Genomic DNA, 7,687 nt, shown 5'->3' on the forward strand with positions numbered 1-7,687 from the left:
TCTGTATTAATGTCAGATGTTAACTCCAAAGGAGGTTAGCTCTGATTTCTGAATACCCAGGCAACTGTGAATTGGACTGAACACAAAACAATGTCTATTCCGCAGTGGTTGGTTTTATTGAACCAAAAGCAATTCCCTGTTACAGTAATTCTCTGATTCAAACAACTTTGGAATTCTTACTCATTACTAAACTAAAACATGCAAAATATATATGTGGAAATAAAGAACAAAACAAAAATAAACAATGGATTAAAATGAGCGGTTAGCAGATCTTAACTTAACTCAAAGTTGTTTAACACCGCCCTCGAAACATCGGCATTTCACGTATCAGCATTGACAGACAGAACAGCTTCGGGAATCTCACTGGACGCTTTGATGTCTTACACAAAGCTAGTTCAGCTAAGCTACCTACAGTCCAGATACACGTGACCCTCCCAAGATGGCTGCTACGATGACGTATGAGGGGAGGTCCTAATAACGTAACCACGCTTACGCGGATGGGACAATGCCTCGTTTCGAGAGGGGGGGGGCTAACTAGGAGTTTAAAGCAAAGCCCGCGACTTGAGCTCGGACAAAGAAATTAAACTGATAAGGAGCGAAAAGAGAGAGAGGGGGGAAGCAGGGAAGAAGATGAAAAGAGATAAATCGGTAACCCACGGCGGGGTTCTTGATGGATCACAAATCAACACAGCAAATCAATTGTAAAATGCATGCACATACAAAGAAAATGTTCAACAAAATAATTCCAACTTCGTCGTGGAATAAAAGCATTAACCAACACCTACAAAGTTCTACCGCCTGCCCAGGCACTTCTAAACACCCTGTTGGTGAGACAGAAATGAAAGGGGAAAAACCCCGTTACTTTGAGTTGCCTCGGGGCTGGTCCGGAACGCTCCGAGTGTGGCTTTCTGGACGCGCTTCGTCGAGCGCAGTTGTCCACAGGCTGCAGCGGGACGGGGAAGAAGCTGCTTCGTTTCTTCCTCCGGGTTCGGTCGCTTTGTTGGCCAGACAAAAGCGGGGTCCTCTTCGATCAGTGGGAGATGCGGCGTCTCTCAGTCTTTTGATCAGAGGGAATTTAAAAGTACTTATTTAAGTCGACCTCCTGTTATAAAGCAGGGAATAACCGTTGCGTCGAAAAATCTCGGTCCAGCGAGCAATCGAACACGTGGCGTGGGAATCAGCTGTGCGTGTCTTCTCGGGTTGGCTAAAAGCCAGGGAAGAAGGAAGCTCATCGTGTGTGATCGGCTTTTATAGCCATCACTATAGCAACCTTATCTTGATCGGCGGCCATTTTGCCGTGTTGCGTGATGGGAGTTGGTGGCCATTTTGACCACATTGCATCATGGGTAACGCAGTCCGTTACGTCCCGAATTGATGCTGTTTCCTTGATCGGCGGCCATTTTGCCGTGTTGCGTGATGGGAGTTGGTGGCCATTTTGACCACATGAGTTGGTGGCCATTTTGACCACATTGCATCGTGGGTAACGTAGTCCGTTACCGCTTTCTGTCACGTCTGAACTGGCACAACATACCCCCCTTTAGCTTTGAAGAGTGGGATGCTGGTCACAGTCTTTAAAGCTACAACCAAGTCCATTCTGGCGTGACGAAAATCCGTTGTGCATGAGTGGAACAACCTAATAGTCTTTCTAGTAGTCCATTGGGATTCATGCAGTTCAGTTCATCATCCAAGAGGAGGAAAAACGAAGCATTCATTGTGCCTGGGTCAGTGACCTAGCCTGGGCAGGACTAAGCTATAGCTAGTCATTTCTATTGGCTAACAAGGCAACAATAAAGTAATAAAAAAAAAAAGAAATGCAAACTTCACAATCACCATTGTCAATACATTCATTGGTCATCAGGTTTGAACTTTGAACCAAAGAAAGGAGAGAGGGAAGAAGGGAAAGGAAAGAGACAGTGGTTCGTAGTCTAATCAGCTTATGACCTTCAAGGAGCTGGTGCTACGAACCTGGGAGCGACAAAGGTGAGAGCGTCAATCCTGGTTTGCAACTGTTTGATCTGCTTGTATGCTGCATACGCCATCGCGGTAGTGATGGCCCATCCAAATACAAGGAGAACCACAATAATGGTCATAATGTGAGTGTCGGTCGGCTCTGTAGCTCTGGGGAAGCGAAGCAGAGGGACCGAGCTCAACTCTGATGGAGTGAGACTGAATTTAATCAGCTGGGTGCCTGCAAGTAAAAGCTGTCTTTCAATGCCGACATCAATGCTGAAATTGTATCCCTTAAAGACATTATTTCAATCTCTGAGTCATATTTATCAACGTCAAGGTGATGCAGAACCATGTTTCCAATGTGGACTGGAGCACCTTGAGGTGGGGAACAGAAAATGGTTTGGTTGGGCAGTTTTAGTCTAGTAACTGTGTCATGCTGCTCGTAGGATAACAGGGCTTCTGCCTCTGGGGTGCTAACGAGCCAGCGGTTACCTGCCCGCTCAATTTTGGTTTCCACACCTGCATCTTTAAGGGTCATTCTAGCCTGACAGTTTTATTCAGGAGATTCATTAGACCACACAGGTAATTGGTAACGTCTCTGATAAATGGGTTGCTTGGGCATACCCAGTGGATGTCTTTGGTTTTGGTACACAAATCCAAATTAGGGACTAAATAAAGCTTGGGATCAGCATCATGATAGGCCAATATTGAGGGAGTTTGTAGGTGTACGTGGGTCTCACCTTGCCAAAAACCGACATTCAATACTGATTTAAGCCTATACACATTAGCTCTTTCAATGATGGGAAGGTTTAGCATAAATCCTATCTCCAAGTTGTCAGGATTTACAAATATCGGAATTGCACTACCTAGGCTGTGCGCCAGGTGTATTTGTGGTGGTTGCAGTGTTTCACTAGAGGCAGATTTGAGAACCTTTTCAACCAAATCTACTGGTACCAGGTACGGAGGAATCCGTCCTTCAGCAAGGCTATTTATGGATGAACTAACCTCTCGAGTGAGGTCCTGCATTAAATCTCTAACAACCTGAGTATACATCATGTCATTCTTTACCACTTCTGTGAGCGTTTCCAAAGCAATGCATGGTGTTGTGGCTGAGTGTGAAATTATAGACGTGAAGTTATGTATGGACACTTGCTATATTAGTGCATGTTTAAAGTGTCCTGATTGAACATGCACTTGTCCTATTTAATGCTATGCATTGTTCTCTTCGGCGGGGGCGGAGTTCCCTGTGAGGAGAGTTTGGTGGACGGTTTAATTTGGTTCGCATGAACCCATGTGTACTCTGGACTTTGCACGCTGGCTTCTAGGTTCTTTCGAGGCCACGCGAAAGTCGTTCGGAGACGGTCTTTTAAGTCAGTGACGCACTGGTGTGCCGTGTAGACGGTTGTCACACTGACGTCTTCGGGCTGGTAGATGAGATTCAGGGGAAGTGTCCTTTGTCTTCCTGTCATCATCTGGAAAAGTGTCACCCCTGTGGAGCATGGTGAGGTAGAGCGGACTAGCATTAGGACCAGGGGAAGCTTTGTATCCCGGTCCCCGTCATGGCTGCTGGCATGTTCCTTTGACATGCTGACCACGGTGCAGTTCATTCGCTCCACCTGTCCGGATGACTGTGGGCGGTAGGTGATGTGGAATTTAACTTCCACGCCCAACATGTTGAAAAGCACGGTCATAATGTTTGACGTTTCTCTGTCCGAGTCGACGGACAGGGGAAGGCCCCACCGGCTGAAAACGTGATTTAGCAGCAGGGCTGCTGTGGTGACAGCGGTGTCATTCGGTGCCGGCAAACATTCGAACCATTCTGTGAAACTGCCTGTTATTGTCAAAAGATATTTGTTATCTCTTAACGATTCGGGGACTGGACCGATCCAGTCAGTCTGCAAATGTGACCACGGAAATATAACCCCCCTTTGCTGAAGCAGGGCTCGGTCTAGTGGCCGTGTGGGTTGTAACTGGCTGCAGGTTAAGCAGCCTCGTACATACTCCTGGGTGTCCTGGGCCGCTGAAGGCCGGGACATCACCTGTTGGGGAGTTTTCAGATTAGCTTTGCAGCTTCTGTGTTCTCCTACTGGTGAGTCATGGACGTGTGTCAGTGTGATCCCAAGTTCGTTTGAATCTTTGGGCTGAATGGGCTGAAACTCATAAAACAGCTCCTTAAGTGCTGTTTCCTCCGTTTCAGTGGTCAGTGCATCAGCTTTTTCCAGCTGTTGCATGATTTCTGTTTCAAAGCCAGGGCAGGGCTCAGTGGGTGAGTCCCGGTTCTCTGGTTGATTCGGTGCTGGTTCTGTTGGGTCGGTTGCTGTCGCATACCCCAACAGATTTCCTTCAGCTTCAAGCGTTGCACCACAAATAGATCCAGCAGGCAAAGCTTCATGTCGCCTGATTTGGATCATGTTGGAAGGAAAAGTAAACACGGTGTCTGGAGAGTCCTGTCTGCCGGTCAAGGATAAGGGCAGGTCTCCGATGACGGGAATGCTCAGCTCAAAGTTGTGGAAAGAGCTTTCGATGAGCACCCCAAGAGGTTTCTTCGCCACCACTTGGATCGGCATGCGAGTTGGATTCTCCACTAAAAGGTAAGCTGAGCGGTTGTTCAGCTCAAGCAGGGGTGTGTCAGAGGATTTGGAAATCGGCTCTGTGGAAGGCAGAAATGGTGCTAAAAGTTCTTTGGGCTCCTCGGAGCATGTCACCTGGTTGATAGGGACGGACAGTCCACTTCCAGAAGTGAGGGGCTTGGGAGTCCCTACTTGGGCCCAAAGATGACCATGATAGCAGTCAATGAGTGGGGCTAACCTGTTCAACAGGTCCTGACCCACAAGAAAAGGTTCTGTGTCCAAAGTACATATGTAGATGGGGTGCACCAGGGTCATGTCACGGAAAGTGATGTCTAACCACGCCCGTTTGGTGATGCATGACTGATCCTGAGTGTAGCTAGTGATGCCCACGTTACAGGTCTCCACCTGGAACGGTTTCCCAAGAGACACCATAGCTCTGGTCACCTCATCAAACAAATCTGAGCACATTAGACTGATCTCGGAACCCGTGTCTAAAAGAGCATTTGCAGTTACACATCCTCCGATAACTGTCGAGCAGTATAAGCGGTGTGCATTTTCATGATGGTTTAGCTCACCTAGAAACCTTAGAAAAGTGGCTTTCTGATCACCTGCTGATGGGATCTTAGAAGGTTGTCGGTGAATTTTCGGTTGGTCCCCCCCCTTAATCAGATAAACTCTGTTAAAAGGGGAAGCCTGGTCCACGCCTAGTCATGCTGACAGGGGTTTTGGGCCTGGCTTACCTGGAGGGTCGACAGGATTGGATGGTGGCTGGTACGGCTGCGGCGCGATCTGATGCACTGTTTCGGCTAGCAACCTGCGAAAAGTCTCCTCTATCTCCTTTCTCATTGACTCCTCCATGCGCAGGTTCCAGCCTTTGTTGTCATGTGTGCTTTTCGACCTTTCTGGCCTGTCAGTTTGCTTACCGTATCGAGCTGGATCCGGCCTGTGCCATTTTTGAAACCTCTCACCTTCCATGCTGCCATGCTGACCTCTCCTATCCTGGGAAGCTTTCTTCTGCTGCGGCTCAAAACCATGTTGCTTCTCAGGGCCAAATCTAGTTTTAGGTTTGAGGGGAGGCATCTCATGTCCCTCCAGACCTAAACTCTTTTCTGGTTCGGCTTGAATCTGCAGAACCTTTTTATCACTATCGGCTCCTTTGTTGGGCCGGACACGTGTTTCCCATGCCACCTGCGCGTATTTCCTGATTTCCTGCATGGTAAGTTTCTTGGTTCTACAATGCATGGTAACCTCATAACGCACGCTTTCATGAAGATTATGGAGGAACAAAGATTTGAAAGTGTGGTCTTCCTCCAGGCCGGGAGCATTTCGTCCCTGAAAGTAAGCAGCCCGCAAGCGACGGTAGTACTCTTTTGGTGCTTCAGTTCTCTTTTGCTGAATTGCAAAAGCTCCAAGAGTTGCAGAAGCTGGGTCTGTAAACACAGAATATTCTTCTCTTAAAGCCTGACAAAGAGCTGAATAACGGTCACGTGTAGCTGGAGGGAGGCTTTCTATGAAAACATGGACACTTCTGGACGTGGTTTTCCAGATAAGCTTCAACTTTTCTCGAGCTGAGGGGCTATATAAGTCTAGCAGACAGCGCTCTACCTCTCTGAGATAGTCATCAATGGTGGATTCTGTATTGCTAGGATCAAAACGCCCTATGTCTCGGGCCAGGGACTCAAGTTGACGCATCCGCAGTCCCTGTTCAGGGATCGGAGCTGGTCCATCTGAGTCCTCTCCTGACGACTCCTGCCTGTGGTAACCAAGATGGGAGGGAGGCTCCAGTTCTGACCACCTACCTGGCATCGGCGGCCGTTCGTGGGACCCCGGGGGACCCCCCCTGTCATGAACTCTTGTCTGTGGACGCAGTTCAGAGGAGTGGGGTTCACCTGTGTTCCAGGAACGGTGCTCTCGTCGCCCTGGTGGGGGGAAAAGATCACAGCGGACCGTGTCAGGGGTCAGGTGGGAAGCAGGTGTTTTCCCATGATTTACATCATGTGGATCAGTCCTGATTGCCACCCTAAGTTGTTTAGGCATTTCTTTCCGTATCACACTGCTATATCTGTCCTGACCTTCGCTTACCCTTCGCTCAGAAGGTGTCTGAGGGCCCAGTTCATCCAATGTCCTCCAGGTGTGATCTCCATGTTTTCCTTTGGAGTTCTCACACTCAGATCCTTCTGTCTGCAAGCTAATGCGATCCTCCTCTCGCTCCTCTGTGAGATGACAGCTGCCCTGAACACTTCTCTGTTCTAGCTCCCTAACTCTTTCCTCAGCTGCGATCCGCATCTCAACCTCTCTGTTACGCAGATTGGTCTCTAGCGTTAACCTTCGGTGGTATAACGCAGTTAATTCACCCAAAACATCTGCTACCAATCTATGTTTAGGTTTGCTCTGGCCCTCCTCCACCAATTCCTGAATTCTCCTCTCACAGTCTTCTATGCTAAACTGATTCAGACGGGTTTGTTCGTCCGGTGTCATTTTAAGCAGTGAGCTAATGACATCCTGGGCCTCCATTCCAATGGAATGGTTTGGACCTTCAACTCCTTCAGACCTAAACACTGAGGAATCTTCACTATCCATTCTGTGTCAGCTATGGATAACAACACAACAAGTAACACTGTAGTTTAGCTCAGCGCTAAACGACAGACAACAAATAACAACGCTGTATTTTAGCTTAGCACTAAGCAACAACGCATACACTTTAATTTAGCTCGGCGCTAAACAACAACTGCTAACAACAACTGTTAAGTGGCTTCACTTTAACTGTTAACAGCAAACACGCACTATGACTCACTTTACCTGCAGTAAGTGGATTCAAATACGTGCGTTTAATTAGGCTGCGCAGGGGAGAATCAACCCTGCGACTTACAACTCCTTAGTTTTAGGAACGGTTAATATGCTTGTTTAACTTTGAGAATATTAACTTTGAGTGACATGGAACACTAACCTTTCGGCCAGTAATTAAATGATAAAGCTGTGGCTTTGTTTGTGATGCAAGTTATTTCAGAACAGGTGCTCTACACATGTGTGGAAAATAGCAGTGTCTTGGAGCTTCAGAGGTGGCAAAGAATGACAGTTAAAAACCGCTAAATTGCAACCTTAGTTTCAAAATCACAGCTCAATTTTGACCACTTATGATGAGCAGAAGGGGGATAAGGGAGGAAAGA

The sequence above is a fragment of the Fundulus heteroclitus genome, chromosome 10 (genome assembly GCF_011125445.2).
Source record: "Fundulus heteroclitus isolate FHET01 chromosome 10, MU-UCD_Fhet_4.1, whole genome shotgun sequence".
In the NCBI taxonomy this organism is placed as follows: Eukaryota; Metazoa; Chordata; class Actinopteri; order Cyprinodontiformes; family Fundulidae; genus Fundulus; species Fundulus heteroclitus.